Raw genomic sequence first — 18,515 nt, 5'->3', positions numbered from 1 at the left:
TTGCTCAAGTTCCTACTTTACCCTTTCTTTTTTCTCAAGCATGTTATGAAAGAATCTGTTTCTAGCAGTGACCCTTCATTCTTACAGTATACAACCATGCCATTAATTTGGTCATTATGCAATTAATACAAGGTCTGCTTTTACTGACTACACAATTTCCTTGTACCTTTGCAAATTTATTATATTTTCCAGATAACCAAGGAATTAAAGGCTCTCTCTATTCTATTTTCCAAAAAAAATGAATCTCAGTTTTTTCAAAATCCCTATACTAATATCGTGGGTTTCTGGATTCTTGAAAATGAGAAACTTATAGTTATGGGCTGTCAGTGTCCCTTGTCAAATTCAAATGTTAAAGCCCTAAAACCGTTGGTGCCTCAGAATGTGACTGTATTTGCAAATAAGTTCTTTAAAAAGGTGATTAAGTTAAAAAGAGGTCTTAAGGGTAGTTCCTAAAACTGTTGTCTAGCATGCTTATAAGAAGAGGAAGTTTGGACACATGGAGAGACACCAGAAATGTGCGTATACAGAGTAAAGACCCTGTGAGACCACAGAGAGAGGCAGCTATCTGTAAGCCAATGAGAGAAGTTTCAGAATGAAATCAACCCTACCAACATCTTTATCTTAGACTTGCAGCCTCCAAAACTATGAGAAAATAATTCGTACTGTTTAAGTCATCCACTCTGTGATATTTTGTTATAACAACACTTACAAACTAATATACTAATTATCATGCATTACCTTTTTTTTCACCAATTCTTGTAGTCTTTTCATTTCTGTAGATAAACAAGCTATTGCTTAGTCTAGTTGTTACTAGAAAATTCTTGCTGTCCCACCCTGTATTTATCTTTGAAATGCTATTAAAGTACTCCCAGCAAGAGTAAAGCACTCGACAAATTCATATGTTCATTTATTAAATAAATACTCCTTCAATGCTTATTATGGACAAGGCATTTTGCAAGCACTATGGAAGATCCCAAGATGTCATATGACTTTTAAATCATTAAAAATTACAATAACTAAAGGTTATGTATATATTTGAAAATTACAGCTTTTTTTCTCTTTTGACACTCATTGCTTAGGAAATAAACTATAGTAATTTCTTCATGGCACTAAATTTTTAGAGGAAAAACCTCCATGAATTTAAAACTGTAAGAATAGAAATAGATTAGCATAAGAGTAGCCATGTTAAGGGCCTAGAAGCCATTTTCTGAGTGTGTGTGACTTAAAAAGAAAAACAGGAACTGGGTAAGGCTTTGAAAAACAAGTTAATCAATCATGAGCACCGGAATCAGCCAGTGGTGACCCCTGGCCAGCTAGCCTTGGTCAGTTAATCCTACATACCAAGCTTATCGTGCGGAACCGCCCTGACAATTGAGGAGTGGTCTTATCTTGCTCCTGCCTAACCCCAGGATGTATGTCTTGCAAGAATAATGTATAGCTGTGGGAAATTACTATGAGTTAAGTGCTTTGAAAATGCTATATAAACCCTTGGCTTTGAGTGCTCGGGGTCCTTTTTGAAACCCGCTGTGTTGGGCAGACACTTGGACCCCAGCTAGCTGGAATAATAATAAACCTCTTGCTTGTTGCATCGATCTGCTGTGGCCTTCGTCTCCTCACTGGGGGGAAGCGCAGACCGGAATAAGGCCATTGGGTCTTACAAAACAACATTTATCTTAAAGTTAGATTTTAAAAAGTGTTCTGAAATGCATTTTCTTAAACACTAGAAATTACTAAATTCATTTAATGACTTGTATATAATAATTAGTTCCTAGATAGTATTTTTGTTTAACTTTTTAAAAAGTAAAATTGGAGCCTCAAAGTCTCCTCTGCCAGATATTTTCACATGGTGGGTACTCCTTAAGTGTTGAAAATATGAGCATTCAACTACATATTGGCTTAACTATAATACCAATATCTTGATGAAGCTATCAACATTTTGGTGAAAATAACTATTTTAAAAACATTTTTCCCCACTAGGTCAAGATGCCAAAATGAGCCTCAAGTCTGTCTGGTTTAGTAATTTCAGGGATACAATGGTTGTTTATTATACCCTTCTGTTGTGTTCTATAGCAGGCAAAGTATGAGCTAATCCTTTGGTAGTCTAGTAGCACTTTAGCAGCCACTGGATAAAAGTGATTTTCTAAGTTAATATTCTTTCTTATTAACAAATGTTAGAAATTGAGATAAGGAAGGAGCTTAAGGTTGGAATTTGCCTCCCATAGGAACACATATCTTAGCTCTTATGGATTTAGCAAACTTTTAATATTTAAATGAAGGCTTTTTATGTGCCTGTGCTACTTAATATTCAAAATTAAGGTCTATTCTCCTCCTGATATGCACATGTAACTCCCATTATGCACCATCAAGAGGGATGTGGTAGAAAAGCCTCTATCTGCGTGGAACAGCATATGCTTTAAGCACAAAAGGTCAGCAATGGCACTTTGAGTAAGCTAAGGCTACTTAATGAGAGCCTCAATGCTTCAATAAAATTGTCTTAGTCAAGGCACCAGAGTTAGGTAATGGTAATTTCAATATATTCTCAGTCAAAAATAATTTCATAGCTATTCTAGTGTCAGTCTCCATTTCCAAAGGAATAAAACATGCAATCTGTGAAGTGATGTGAAGGAATTTCAGGAAACATATTTAAATTTTAATGGATAATATAACTTGGTTAACTGCCATAATCTTTCAATTTAGACCCTAATGATCTGAATTCACTAATTTCTTTACGAAGGGCCGGTGGTCCCTCCTTTACTAAGAGGGAGACATAAAAATATCTTGAAGGAAAATCTTCATCTACCTAATACTTGATGAGATGAAAAAATAACTAGGGCTAAGAATTACTTATTATAAGGAAGAAAAAATTTCAGCAATATACTGTAGTTTCTGGCAATAAAGAAAAGAATGCCATGGGACAAAATATTGTTTGAGGAAAAATTATTCTTAGGTACTTCCCAGACATTTTTGCCTTCTAGAACAAATAGCCAGAAATTCTTCTCTGCCTAATATTCTACTCACTTCATAGTGCTAGTATAGTCCTGGGAGAAATGCTTTTATGCACTATTGTGAAAATAGGAAGTATCTGGATCTTTCATTCAAACAAATCATACACCTACCTTATTCTTTTTAAGAGTAATTAAGAAAGAAATATAAATGCCTACCTCTCCCTTAAGAGTGTTGATTTGACATTGTAAGTCTGTGGAAAGGAAATCCCAGGGCAAAATACCCCTAAAAACCAAAATCAGTCAAAGGGAGAAACAAAGTTTAAAACCCATTTATTTCTCACAAACTGCAGTTCCAGGCCATCTTTCTTCTCTGCTCTAGCAGCAACCACCCCAGTCCCCACCCTCACCTCTCAGGTACAGATAAGCCCTCTGTTGCCAAGGTAATTACCCATTGATATGGAGATGAACTTCTCCACCCCTGAGGAAAGATGCAAATGCACTAAAGCCATACTTCTCTCCACCTCTTAATGCCTATTGATATGTAGATATACTAAAGCCTGGCAAGATATTCTGGAAATGCTACAATTTTACCCACAATCCACCCTTCTAGAAATCTCTCCTTACAATTTACTCGATCCCCTTCTTCCGACCAATCTAGTAACATGCAATAGCAACAGCAATAAAATCTTGATAATCCTTAAGCCAGAGGATCAAGCCTATGCAGATTAAGTAAATGTACTTCACAGCACAATCTCTCACTAAGCACAAAATATGTTTCTACACTTGTTTACTCATTCCTAACAATCATGCTAGATTGCTCACGAAACTTTTACCAAATATTGGACAAAGTCAAGCCTCTCTTTAAACATTATTTTCTTGACAACAGCAATACAATCATAATTCTCAAGTCAAAGAATTCAGCTAGGTTCAAAGTCCCATGTAGATTAAGTCCAAATCTCGTCTATTCCAGCCATCATACGGCAGCTGCAGCCAGGGGGCACATCCAGGACACAAAGACCGTGGAAGCAAATAACCATGATTATCGAGGGCCAATTTGCTGTTATTACAGGAATACACAGAAGGCCAGTTTCCAGGCCTTTTTCCCAAGGTGCCAGAAGAACCAGCCATTGCTGGTCCATGTGTTGAAATGTCCAGGGCCATGTCCATTTTACTCCTAATTGCTACACCCATCCTTGCAACACATGTCCAATAAAGTGGGTACCTTGATTGCTCTCAGTAACTGGCGACCAGCCATAGGCTGCAGAGAGACGCTCTAGGCCCCTCTTGGTGGTTTGCTGATCTGCACAACATGCAGGGCATTCCTTCTGGGCTCGGCTGACTTCTTCAAAGATGAAAGACAAGCCACACTGATGGGCCCACATTGTCTTTTGAGATGTCTGTGCCACACCACTTCATGGCCTTTGGGTCCAATCTCACACCCACCCCGTGATGGGATAGGAGGTTATTACCTTGGTTGGAGCTCTTCTGGCAATGGGCTCTGTAGCCAGCAAGGCATGGTACACAGCAGCCAGTTGCTTCAAGGTGACCCGGACCTCTTCTCCTTTCCATGGTTGTGGCCAGGCTCCGGCCGGCAGCAAGAGCAGCAGCAGTGGCAGAAGCAGTAGCCTTAGGCTTGGGCCACGGGCTGGGATCTGCATGGCCAGCAGTGGTGCTGGCGCCTCCATGACCACATGAGTGTAGACACATGTCCCTCTGTGCAAGTGCAGCTTCTCCCCATCATTTCTAGGGGTGGTCCTCCCAAAGATCACACCCATTATGACAGATTTCAGGTTCACAGGAATCCTGCCAATACTACTGAAAGGAAGGAGTGACGCACAGCAGCAATTCACCGGAGAGTTCCGCTTTATTGGGGTAAAGTACTAGGTTATATAGGGAGGGACATAAGCTGATTGAGGTGCCACTTCAATGGGACTGGTGGCTATTGGCCAGGTGCTGGGATTGGGGTGGGTGAGAGCTGATTGGGCCTCGGGTGGTGCCGGCGGGAACCAAAGACCCATAAGAGAAGCAGGAGGTTTGTCATCTTATGGGTGGGGGCCCTTCATTCCCCCCTTTCTCCTCTATAGGGTTGTGGACGTTGCTTTCTCTCTGGCTGCTTCCTGCTAAAACAGGGGCGGAGAAGGGAGTGAGGGCTTGAGGACTGGGAGGAAAGGGTTGATAGGACTCCCCACAGTAAGGATGAGTAGATGTGGAGTTCGTCAGGTTGGAAATCAATGAATGTTCCCTGTAACCATAGGTCGAGGACTTGTTGATTCCAATGGTGCCAAGAGGATACAAGTGCCAGAAGCCAGGCTTCTGTGGCCATTGTTTCCAGTAACAGTTTCCAGCGGAGAGAGGTGTCCATCTCAGCATGTGGTGAGGAGGTCACGTGAGGGTGAGGGATCTTCTGTGGCCAGAAGCTGATAGTTCCTGAGTAAAAGCTGGTTGAAAGTTTGATTAGAGATTTTTCCGACTTGGGATTTGATGAACTTTATTATACGGGGTAAGAAGAGACAGGCGAGAAGAATGATTATTATAGGGCCTACAATGGGCCAGAGCCAGGTAAGGAGGGGGTTTGTTAGTATTGAAGAGAGTGGGTTGGAATTGGAAGCAGAGTGGAGGCTGGAGGCAAGGTTGGTGAATTTGGTAATGTCAGTTTCTACAATGCCGGATTCGTTGATGTAATAGCAGCACTCTTCCCGGAGGAAGACGCAGGTGCCGCCCTTCTCGGCTGCAAGCATATCTAAGGCCCGCCGGTTTTGAAGGGTAACCTTAGCTAGCGAAGTGACCTGTCTTTGGAGAGAGGCCAGGGAATCGGCAGTGGATGTCAGGGCTCCCTCAAGTTTGGCATTGAGATCTTTAATTGCCCACAGAGAGTGACCCAAGGCCCCTTCCAAAAACCCTGCCCCAATGTCTGAGGTGGTCAAAGAGATACCGACAATGATGGGAAGGAAAGCAGCCCTTTTTGTGCGCAAGGGCAAGGTAGGTTGGAGCTCAAGAAATTATGCCATGCTGTAAAGTGTAAGCTGTGAGATTAGGGTGATGAGAATGCAAGATGTGCTGGAGTTGGGAGGCAGTGAGTTGAAAAGACTGCCATTACACCAAAAGAAGTGTCCTGGTTGTGTAAAAGTTTTAGAGTCGGAGGTGGGGGTGTAGATAGAGAGTCAGTGAAGTGCGCTGGAAGGGGGTGGAGTTGGGCCTACACAGTGGTAGATGGTGAGATTATCTGCGTATTCTGGTTCCCATAGGGGTATGTCTGCCAGGGGGTGGAGGGGTTGTCTTTCTGCATGGAAGGAGTAGTTGGAAATATTAAGGGGCACGGCGGCCAGCAGTGGGCGCTGTAGTGATGCACACAAGAAACAATTGGCGGTGTTGAGGCTGTGGTTGAGAAAGATGATGGTGTCTTGAATGAGCTGCAACCAAGAGTAGGAGAAATTAGAAGAGGGGCGGGCGGGGGTGAGAAGATGAAGAGGTGCTGTCAAATGTTTGAATAATGAGTTTTTTGGAATGTCCGATATCTGATGCAACTTGAGAGATCTAGGAATGAGAAGGAACATACTCTCGAGAGATATGAAGGGTACTGTGGGGGGTCGAGGACCCCCCCGTAGTAAACTAAGGCTGTGACTCTGGCAGCCCATTGAGGGTCCCAGGGATCAGGGATTGATAAGGTGAATGAGCTGTTGGGATATTTTATGAAACGGTTGGAGGAGTAATACTGTGGGTACCGAGAGTTACCCATGTTGTGAATGGCGCAAGACCAGTAGGGACATCCCCCATAGGTGTCTGGCCACTGCCTGCATGAGGCTTGTTTTTGGTCATAAAGGAAGCAGAGGTAGGGAGTGAAAAGGGGGCTGCTAGTGAACACTTCGGTGGAGAGAGGAAAGTGAAGGTACAAAGGCTCGGAGCAGCCTTTTAGAGGGCAGTCTGATGTGGTAATGAGGGCAGTGGTTTTTGTTTGATGCTGTGTGTAAGTATGTCTGACCTTGAATTACCATACAAAGGAGGCTGAGGTGATGGGGAAGATGACAGAAATGAGGAACAAGAGCGAGAGAGCAGTAAAGGAAAAAAAGGTCATGATTTGGTTATGGATGGCAAAGGGGGTGAACGGGAGATGCGGAGTTTCAAAGGATCAGAGGTATGGAGTGTGGAAGAGTAGACAGCATCTTGGGCTGTATCTAAAGGACTCTGGGTTGGATCTTGGGTGTCCAGAGGAGGTGTATCCTGGGTGTTTGGTTTCAACCTGGAGATATGAATCCAAGGGGTGACAGAGTTATCAGGCAGTGAGAGCTTAGTGGCTGAGGGGGTGCAGAGAATGACTGTGTGTGGACCTTCCCATTTTGGGGTGAGAGGGGTCTTATTTTCTGGAGGCTTATAAAACACTAGTTGACCGGGTCATAAGACAGGAGGGTTTTGGGAAGCAGATGGATCCGGGAGGAGCCAATCCTGATATTTCCATAATTTGGTGTGGAGGAGAAAGAGTAGCGGAAAGGCCATGTTGGGAGGAATTGGTCCTTTGTGGGGAGGGAGCCCCGGGGGTAAAATTGGGTGGCCATACATGATCTCAAAGGATGACAAGAAGGAAGTTTTTTTGGGAGGGCCAGAATGCAGAGTAGAGCTAAGGGAAGTAAGCAAACCCAGTCAAGGTGTAATTCCAGAGATAGTTTGGTCAGGATGTCTTTTAGAGTCCTATTGGCTCTTTCTACTTTTCCAGAAGCCTGTGGTAGATAAGGACAGTGTAGATGCCAGGGGAGTGAGAGCAACTTGGAGAGGTTCTGAAAGATTTGGGCAGTGAACTCAGGGCCGTTATCTGATTGGAGGGAAGTAGGCATCCAAAACCTAGGAAAGATCTAGGTGAGGAGGATAGAGGCAACCGCGGACTCTTGTTTGTTAGTAGTGGGGAAAGCTTTGACCCATCCTGAAAATGTTTCTACTAACACGAGTAGGTACCTGGTACGCCGTATGGGGGGCATGTTAGTGAAGTCTATTTGCCAATCTGCGGCGGGGACATTACCTCTTGCTTGATGAGCCGGGAAGGGTCGGGCCTTGAGGGGGGTATTAGGGTTAGTGTGTTAGCAGATGATGCACCTGTGGGTGATTTGGTTAAGTAGGGTTTTGTCTTCAGGAGAGAGAGAGAGAAAAAAAGGATTGTAAAAAATGGATCAAGGATTGTTGGCTAGGATGGAACAGATCACGTAAGAAGCGGAAGAGGGACTCTTTGTCCTGGGAACAGAGGGTGTCTTGTTATAAGGCTAAAACCGCAAGGGTAGACGGATCATTGTCTGGTGCATCTTCTGATAGGGCAACTGACTGGGCTACTCTGTCAGCTTTGTTGTTACCCCTTGTAATGGGGGAGTCATCTTTTTGATGTGATTTGCAGTGGACTATGCCCAGTCAGTGTGGGAGTTGTGAAGCCTCTATAAGTTTGGTAATTAAGGCTGAATTAGTGATGGAATTTCCTTTTGTAGTGAGGAGGCCTTGTTATTTCCATACTGCCGCATGGGACAAGAGAATGTGGAATACGTATTTAGAATCAATGTACAGTGTGAGAGATGTGTCCCGGGCTAGAGTGCAAGCTCTGGTGGCTGCAATGAGTTTGGCCTGTTGATTGGTTGTACTGGGGGGTAGGGCTTGTGCTTTGATGATGTCTTTGAGGGAGACTACTGCGTATCCTGCGTAGTGGGTGCCCTCATGTTTAAAGGAGGACCCATCAGTAAACCAGATGAGGTCGGAGTGTGAGAGGGCTCCTTCGGAGATCATGGAGTGGTACGGAAGGAAGTTGTGAAGGGCTTCCAGGCAATCATGTGAGGGAGCATGAGGAGAGTAGGGTAGAGGAAGAAGAGTGGCCAGATTCAGGGGTGGGCAGGGGAGGAAAGAAATGTCTGGATTTTGGAGGAAAGAGGACAGTAAGGTCAGGAGTCTGGAGGGAGGGAGAGTCTGTAAACTTTTGTAGGTTAAGAGGTCTTTTAGGTGATGTGGGGACAGAATGGTAAGGGGCTCCCCGAATGTCAGTTTATGAGCTTCCTTCTGCAAGAGCTGTCCAGCGGCTAATGCCCATAGGCAGGGGGCCCATCCCTGAACTGTGGGGTCTAATTGCTTGGAAAGATAAGCTACTAGGGCAAAGGATGGGCCATAATATTGGCCTAGGACTCCTAGAGCTCGACTGGACCTCTCATGAATATATAATGAGAAGGGCTTTAACAAATCAGAAAGATGGAGAGCTGGGGCTTCCACAAGGGCTTGATGGAGCTTAATGAAGGAGTGTCGGGGTGAGGAGGATAATGGTTCTTCAGGGGGGCCCTTGCTGAGGTCGTATAGGGGTCTTGCCAACAGGGAGAAGTTAGGGATCCATGCTCTAAAATACCCAGTCAGGCCTAGAAAGGAAAGGATTTCTGTCTTGGTTTTGGGAATGGACAGGTCAGAGAGGAGTCATTTTCTGTCTAAGGTAATGGACTTTCTTGTTGAGATAGAAGGAATCCGAGGTAAGTAACAGAAGGGGAAGAGATTTGAGCTTTGACGGGGGATGCCCAGTAACCTCTGGAAGCTAGAAGGTTAAGTAGGGAGGCAGTGTCAAGTTGAGACTGTTCCCATGAGGGACTGAAGAGTAGAAGATCATCCACATATTGTAATAAGGTGGACTCAGAGTGATCATGATGAAACTGTTTGAGGTCCTGAGCTAGGACCTGTCCAAAAATATGGGGACTATTTCGGAAGCCTTGTGGCAAAACTGTCCAAGTGAGTTGTTCAGAATGTCTTGTGTATGGGCCTGTCCAGGTGAAGGTGAAAAAATCTTGGGAGGAGGGGTCCAGAGGGATAGAAAAAAATGCGTCCTTGAGATCTAGGACTGAGAAGTGGGAGGCCGAGGCAGGGATCTGCAATAAAAGGGTGTATGGATTTGGAACTAAGGGATGGATAGGGACGATGGCCATGTTAATGAGGTGGAGATCTTGGACTAGGCAGAAAGATCCGTTGGTTTTTTTTAACAGCTAATATGGGGGTATTAAATGGAGAGTGAGTGGGTCTGAGGTAATTTTTGTTTAAAAGGTCCTGAATGATGGGTTGGAGGCCTATGAGGGCTGAAGTGGTTAGGGGGTATTAGGTCTGACAGATATACTGTGAGAGGTCCTGTAATTTAATAGAGGCAGGAGGACATAGAGCCATGGAGGGACTTGTAATGTCCCAGACCTTGGAATCTACAGGGTGTATGAGGGCAAAACTGGAGCTTTCATTGGATAGAGGGGGGTCACCAGCTATGAGGCCCATCAGAAAGGGATTACTGGGGGCTGTGGGAGTGGATATAGTTATGGAAACATGGAGGAGAGAAAGGATGCCCCATCCTAGTAAAGGGATGGTACACTGGGGCATAACCAAGAAGGAGTGGGAAAAAGGTATGGGATTGTCCTGGATTGTGCATAAAAGGGGAGGGGTTTTCAATGGGAAGATCTGTTTTCCTCCTACCCTGACTATAGGAGTAATGGCTGGCATGGTAGGGCCCTGGTATTCTTGCAAGACTGAGAAGGTGGCTCCTGTATCTAGGAGGAAGGAGATGGGGCAATCGTCTACTGTTAAAGTAACCCTGGGCTCCTGTTTGGTGATGGAAATGGTCGGGCAAGAAGACCCCGGGCCCCGTCAATCCTCCTCCGCCAGTCCCACTACGGCGGTCTTAGGATGGAGGTTGTTCATCCAGTCTCCCCTTCGGGTGGTTGGGCAATCAGACCTCCAGTGGCCCTTTTTGTGGCATCTGGGGCATGGGGTGGTAGGAGGTCTGGGAGAGGGGCATGCCCTTGACCAATGTCCTTCTTTTCTGCACTTGAAACAAGCTCCTGGGGGGGGCTTGTTTGTGGAGGGGCACCCAGGTTGTGGTTTTATCAGCTGGGCCAACATCTGAAAGTTGGCCTGATCAGCCTTTTGTTTATGGCGTTCTTTCTCCTCCTCGCAGTTATGGAAGACTTTAAAGGCCACTGTTAGGATCTCAGTCTGTGGGGTAGAGGGGCCCTGATCTAACTTTTTGAGTTTAGCTTTAATGTCGGGGTAGCTTTGAGGCAGGAAGTATGTCATAAGGACATGTCTTCCGTCCAGCGTTTCTGGATCGAGGCTGGTATACTGTAATAAGGCTTGGGTGAGTCTATCTAGGAATTCAGAGGGAGTTTCTTCCTTTTTTTGAATTATGTCCTGGAGCTTTTGAAAATTGACTATTTTACGAGCTGCCTTTTTCAGACCTGCTATTAAGCAGGAGGCAAAAATATCCCGAGAGCGGAGACCTACAGTGGTGTTATAATCCTAGTGCAGGTCTTGTTCAGGGACAGCGGTGGGGCCAGTGAGATAGGTGGGGTCAGTCCTGTGGGTTTTGGTAGCGTGTGTTTGGGCGAAGTCCCAAACTCGTCTACGCTCTTCAGGAAGGAGGGTATTGGCTAGGAGCATGAAAATGTCATGATGTGTGAAGCTGTAAGACTGGAGGGTCCATTGAAACTCCCTGATATATGTCATGGGATCAGTGGAAAAGGAACCAAAGCGTTTCTCAAGTTGGGCTAAATCCCCTAAGGAGAAAGGTACGTGAAGTCGCACGATGCCTTCAGGTCCCACCACCTCTCGGAGGGGGTCAATAATTTGGGGAGGCCCCCAGGATCAAGTCTGAGGGGGACTGAAGGGTTCCGGCTCAGTCTGTGGGGGAGAAACAGGTGATGAGGGCAAAGATGGAGGAGGCCCCCAGGACATAGTTAAAGGGGAGCTGAAAGGCTCAATCCATGGGGGAGGGGCAGGTGAGGGGTGGTGAAGGCAGAGGAGGTGAGATGGGGGAGGAGATGGTGGGAGAGGAAGGGGATGGGCTGTTGTAGGAGAAGAAGGGGAAGGGAGTGGACTGGAGGCCTCTGTGGGGGAGGAGGTGGAGATGGCAGCGATGGTGGAAGAGGGCGGAGGGGTTGTAGGAGGGGGAGGGGCTGAAGGAGGAAGCCTGTATGGCGGAGGTTCGTTGGCCGGGTCAAAGGTAATCGAAGAGGGACTGGGAGTGTGTGGAGGGGAGGGAGGTGGCCTGCAGGCTAGGAGAACTTGGGGCGGGGAGCAGGTAGTGCAGAGGCAGGGATTTTGGGCTAGGAGGTGAAAAGCCTCGATATAGGGAATCTCCTTCCATTTTTTAGGCGCTGGCAGTAGTTAAAAAGATCACGAGTGATGTTAGGATCAAGAGTTCCCCCTGCGGGCCATTGGTTGTAATTGTCTAGGGGGTATGTCGGCCAATCTTGGGAGCAATACTTACGGAGAAGTTTTGGTTTTATATCAGGCATCAGGGAGAGGGTAGCCAGATGCTTAAGCAGGCATTCAAGAGGTGAACTTTCAGGGAGGGATGAGGAGGCTCCCATGGCTAAAGGACAGAGAAGGAGACAAACAGGAGAAGATGAAAGGAGATCCTCGGACTGGGAGCAGACCACAAGGAGACAAAGGGCATCCCCGATGATCCTTGGTGGTCTGTGGAAACTCGTATATGAGTAGGAATTTCTTAGGAAGTGTGGGTCGTCACCCAGGCTTCTCTAAGAAGGCAGAGTGCCAGAGTCATGAGGAACCTAGTACTAGGAATTTTCGGCAGAAGAATGGAAGGAGGAGGGGGAAAAGGGAGCATTCTCATCCACAAAGGAGTCACCTCATTTATGGCTGTTGGGGGGGGGGCCTGAGGGTCTGCCGCAGCCGTGAAGGCCTGAGGCGGGGAGAGTTCCCTCCTCATCCCCGAGAGTCAGGGCCTTGCCAGATGATCACGGACAATGGCCCGCTCTGGGGGAAAACTTTCCTAAAGGCCATGGAAGAGTGGTGAGTGTGATGAGCCAGTGCCAGAAAAGGAGGACGAGGGCAAGCTGCTGCTGGTGTCGGGGGGAAGACAGGGCCCAGTTGGGGTGTCCCGTCTCCTGGGTTTCGGCACCAAAATGAGAGGAAGGAGTGACACACAGCAGCAATTCACCAGAGAGTTCCACTTTATTGGGGAAAAGTACCAGGTTATATAGGGAGGGACATAAGCTGATTGAGGTGCCACTTCAATGGGACTGGTGGCTATTGGCTAGGTGCTGGGATTGGGGGAGGGCGAGAGGTGATTGGGCCTCGGGTGGTGCCGGCGGGAACCGAAGACCCAGAAGAGAAGCAGGAGGTTCACCATCTTATGGGTGGGGACCCTTCAGCTACGCCGATTGTAAGTCTGGGGAAAGGAAATCCCGGGGCAAAATACCCCTAAAAACCAAAATCAGTCAAAGGGAGAAATTAAGTTTAAAACCTGTTTATTTCTCACAAACTTCAATCCCAGGCAGACTTTCTTTTCTGCTCTGGCAGCAACCACCCAGCTCACCACCCCCCACCCCGCCCACCTCTCAGGAATAGATAAGCCTTCTGTTGCCCAGGTAATTACTCATTGATATAGAGATGAACTTCTCCACCCCTGAGGAAAGATGCAAATACAGTAAAGTCATACTTCTTTCCACCTGTTAACACCTGTTGATATGCAGATATACTAAAGCCAGGCAAGATATTCTGGAAATGCTGCAATTTTACCCACAGACATAGTGTATAAATAAGAGTTAATTTGGGGGAAAACTAAGGAAGATAACCTAGTGATATATTTAAGAGACTCTAAGAAAAATATTTTTAAGTCAAATTATACCTGCGCCCCCCCCCCCCAAATACCACCACTGTGCTTCATTGTTCAAAGTTAAGGCACTACTCGTAAATGCTAAAAAGGCCAAAAGTGAAAGACATAGAGGAGATTACAAAGTACATGGCCTTGATTTTATAACAAGCTGGATATAATGAGTTATCACCTATTAATATCTTACTGTGAAGTTTCTCAGATCCTTTAAAAATGATAATTGGCTATAAATATTTTCTTAGTGGAGTTATTGTTCAGAAATTAATTAAAAAAACATTTATTGCCTTGGGATGTGTTCCAGTTATCTATTCCTCCATAACAAACTACCACAAAATTTAGGAGTGTAAAGCTACAACATTTTTTTATGCTCATGGAGTGATTCAGTGTTAGGGAGTGATTCAAAGAACTGAAGGCTGAACAGTTTGGGCTGGAGGATCCCCTTTCAAGATTCTTCACTCATGTCTGGCACCTAGACTGAAATGACAGAATAATGGGCTCAGGTGGGAGTGTTGATAGGGGGATCAACAAAACTTCTTTTCAGAATGACAGTCTTATAAAATAGTTAGACTTGTTACATGGTTACTCAGGGCTCTAAGAGCAAGGGTTCAATAAAAAAGTTGGAAATTGCATAAGATTTTTATGACCTAGCTTTGAAAGTCTCATGGCATATTATATTGGTTAAAGCTAGCACAACCTTGCCCAGATCCAAGGGGAAAGAACATGGATTCTATCAATCATGCAGCGAGTGCCAAAGAATTTATGGTCATCTCTTAAAATTGTATCAGAGTGCAATGGAGTGAAGAAAGAAGGCAGTGAAATAGTTTCAACTCCAGATGAACAATGATATTATTATAGGGTTTCTCTATTGCTGTCTCTAGTTGTTAAATATCATTTTTCACTGAGAAGAAATAAAGGGAAAGAGAATTGTCAGAGAGATGAAATCTGTCTTTAGAATCTTTTTATTTTTATTTTTATTTTGGTATCATTAATCTACAATTACATGAAGGACATTATGTTTACTAGGCTCCCCCCTTCACCAAGTCCCCCCCACATACCTGTTCACAGTCACTGTCGATCAACATAGTATGATGCTGTAAAATCACTACTCGTCTTCTCTGTATTGCACAGACCTCCTCATGCCCCCCAACACTATACATGTTAATAATAATTTCTCCTTTCTTTTTTCCCCACCCTTATCCCTCCCTTCACACCTGTCCTCCCCAGTCCCCTTCCCTTTGGTAACTGTTAGTCCATTCTTGGGTTCTGTGATTCTGCTGTGGTTTTGTTCCTTCAGTTTTCTTTTGTTCTTATACTCCACATATGAGTGAAATCATTTGGTACTTGTCTTTCTCCTCCTGGCTTATTTCACTGAGCATAATACCCTCCAGCTCCACCCATGTTGTTGCAAATGGCAGGATCTGTTTTATTCTTACAGCTGAGTAATATTCCATTGTGTATATGTACCACATCTTCTTTATCCATTCATCTACAGATGGACATTTAGGTTGCTTCCATATCTAGGCTATTGTAAATAGTGCAGCAATAAACATAGGGGTGCATGTGCCTTTTTCAAACTGGAGTGCTGCATTCTTGGGGTAAATTCCTAGAAGTGGAATTCCTGGGTCAAATGGTATTTCTATTTTGAGCTTTTTGAGGAACCTCCATACTGCTTTCCACAATGGTTGAACTAATTTGCATTCCCACCAGCAGTGTAGGAGGGTTCCCCTTTCTCCACAACTTTGCATACGTTTGTTGTTGTTTGTCTTTTGGATGGTAGCCATCCTTACTGGTGTGAGATGATATCTCATTGTGGTTTTAATTTGCATTTCTCTGATGACAAGCGATATGGAGCATCTTTTCATGTGTCTGTTGGCCATCTGAATTTCTTCTTTGGAGAATTGTCTGTTCAACTCCTCTGCCCATTTTTTGATTGGATTATTTGCTTTTTGTTTGTTGAGGTGCGTGAGCTCTTTATATATTTTAGATGTCAAGCCTTTATCGGATCTGTTATTTATGAATATATTCTCCCATACTGTAGGGTACCTTTTTGTTCTATTGATGGTGTCCTTTGCTGTACAGAAGCTTTTCAGCTTAATATAGTCCCACTTGTCAATTTTTCCTTTTGTTTCCCTTCCCCTGGGAGATATGCTCAAGAAGAAGTCACTCATGTTTATGTCTAAGAGATTTTTGCTATGTTTTTCTTTAAGAGTTTTATGGTTTCATGACTTACCTTCAGGTCTTTGATCCATTTGGAATTTACTTTTGTGTATGGGGTTAGACAGTGATCCAGTTTCATTCTCTTACATGTAGCTGTCCAGTTTTGCCAGCACCATCTATTGAAGAGACTGTCATTTCCCCATTGTACCATGGCCCCTTTATAGAATATTAGTTGACCATATATGTTTTGGTTAATGTTTGGAGTCTCTATTCTGTTCCATTGATCTGTGGCTCTGTTCTTGTGCCAGTACCAAATTGTCTTGATTACTGTGGCTTTGTAGTAGAGCTTGAAGTTGGGGAGTGAGATCCCCCCCGACTTTATTCTTCCTTCTCAGGATTGCTTTAGCTATTCGGGGTCTTTGGTATTTCCATATGAATTTTTTGAACTATTTGTTCCAGTTCATTGAAGAATGCTGTTGTTAGTTTGATAGGGATTGCATCGAATCTGTATATTGCTTTGGGCAGGATGACCATTTTGACGATATTAATTCTTCCTAGCCAGGAACATGGGATGAGTTTCCATTTGTTGGTGAGCTCTTTAATTTCTCTTGGGTGTCTTATAGTTTACAGGGTATAGGTCTTTCACTTCCTTCGTTAGGTTTATTCCTAGGTGTTTTATTCTTTTTGATGCTATTGTGAATGGAATTGTCTTCCTGATTTCTCTTTCTATTGGTTTATTGTTAGTGTATAGGAAGGCCACAGATTTCCGTGTGTTACTTTTGTATCCTGCAACTTTGCTGTATTCCGATATCAGTTCTAGTAGTTTTGGAGTGGAGTCTTTAGGGATTTTATGTATGATATCATGTCATCTGCAAATAGTGACAGTTTAACTTCTTCTTTACCAATCTGGATTCTTTGTATTTCTTTGTTTTGTCTCATTGCCATGGCTAGGAGCTCCAGTACTATGTTAAATAGCAGTGGGGAGAGTGGGCATCCCTGTCTTGTTCCCAATCTCAGAGGAAAAGCTTTCAGCTTCTCACTGTTCAGTATGATGTTGGCTGTGGGTTTATCACATATTGTCTTTATTATGTTGAGGTACTTGCCCTCTATACCCATTTTGTTGAGAGTTTTTATCATGAATGGATGTTGAATTTTGTTGAATGCTTTTTCAGCATCTATGGAGATGATCATGTGGTTTTTGTCTTTCTTTTTGTTGATGTGATGGATAATGTTGATGGATTTTCGAATGTTGTACCATCCTTGCATCCCTGGGATGAATCACACTTGGTCGTAGTGTATGATCCTTTTGATATATTTTTGATTGTGGTTTGCTAATATTTTATTGAGTATTTTTGCATCTACATTCATCAGGTATATTGGTCTGTAATTTTTGGTGGAGCCTTTGCCTGGTTTTGGTATTAAGGTGATGTTGGCTTCATAGAATGAGTTTGGGAGTATTCCCTCCTCTTCTATTTTTTGGAAAACTTTAAGGAGAATGGGTATTATATCTTCTCTGTATGTCTGATAAATTCTGAGGTAAATCCATCTGGCCCAGGGTTTTTTTCCTGGGTAGTTTTTTGGTTACCGCTTCAATTTCTTTGCTGGTAATTGGTTTGTTTAGATTTTGTTTTCTTCCTTTTTCAGTCTTGGAAGGTTATGTTTTTCTAGGAAGTTGTCCCTTTCTTCTAGGTTTTCCAGCTTCTTAGCATATAAGTTTGCATAGTAGTATCTAATAGTTCTTTGTATTTCTGTTGGGTCCGTCGTGATGTTTCCTTTCTCATTTCTGATTCTGTCGATTTGTGTTGATTCTCTTTTTCTCTTAATAAGTCTGGCTAGAGGCTTATCTATTTTGTTTATTTTCTCAAAGAACCAGCTCTTGGTTTCATTTATTTTTTTCTGTTATTTTATTCTCAATTTTGTTTATTTCTTCTCTGATCTTTATTATATCCCTCCTTCTGCTGACTTTAGGCCTCATTTGTTCTTCTTTTTCCAATTTTGATAGCTGTGACGTTAGACTATTCATTTGGGTTTGTTCTTCCTTCTTTAAATATGCCTGGATTGCTATATACTTTCCTCTTAAGACTGCTTTCGCTGCGTCCCACAGAAGTTAGGGCTTTGTGTTGTTGTTGTCATTTATTTCCATATATTGCTGGATATCCATTTTAATTTGGTCATTGATCCATTGTCTATTTAGAAGTGTGTTGTTAAGCCTCCATATGTTTGTGAGCCTTTTTGCTCTCTTGGTACAATTTATTTCTAGTTTTATACCTTTGTGGTCTGAAAAGTTGGTTGGTAGGATTTCAATGTTTTGAACTTACTGAGGCTCTTTTCGTGGCCTAGTTTGTGGTCTATTCTGGAGAATGTTTCATGTGCACTTGAACAGAATGTGTATCCTGTTGCTTTTTGGTGTAGAGTTCTATAGATGTCTATTAGGTCCATCTGTTCTAGTGTGTTGTTCAATGCCTCTGTGTCCTTACTTATTTTCTGTATGGTGGATCTGTCCTTTGGAGTAAATGGTGTGTTGAAGTCTCCTAAAATGAATACATTGTATTCTGTTTCCTCCCTTAGTTCTGTTAGTATATGTTTCACATATGCAGGTGCTCCTGTGTTGTGTGCATATATATTTGTAATGGTTATATCCTCTTGTTGGACTGAGACCTTTATCATGATGTAATGTTCTTCTTTATCTCTTGTTACTTTCTTTGTTTTGAAGTCTATTTTGTCTGATACTAGTACTGCAACTCCTGCTTTTTTCTCCCTATTGTTTGCATGAAATACCTTTTTCCATCCCTTGACTTTTA

At 43.6% G+C, this 18,515-nt stretch overlaps 1 long non-coding RNA gene across 1 annotated transcript in view; it reads left to right on the top strand.

Annotated features, from left to right (window-relative positions):
* LOC140843101 (uncharacterized) overlaps positions 1-18,515 on the top strand; it is a 500,637-nt gene that overhangs the window by 204,246 nt on the left and 277,876 nt on the right. The window lies entirely within an intron of this gene.

Source organism: Manis javanica, chromosome 8 (assembly GCF_040802235.1).
Source record: "Manis javanica isolate MJ-LG chromosome 8, MJ_LKY, whole genome shotgun sequence".
NCBI classification, from domain to species: Eukaryota; Metazoa; Chordata; class Mammalia; order Pholidota; family Manidae; genus Manis; species Manis javanica.
The sequence above is the reverse complement of the archived record's forward strand: the minus strand, read 5'-3'. Positions and strand labels throughout refer to the sequence as shown.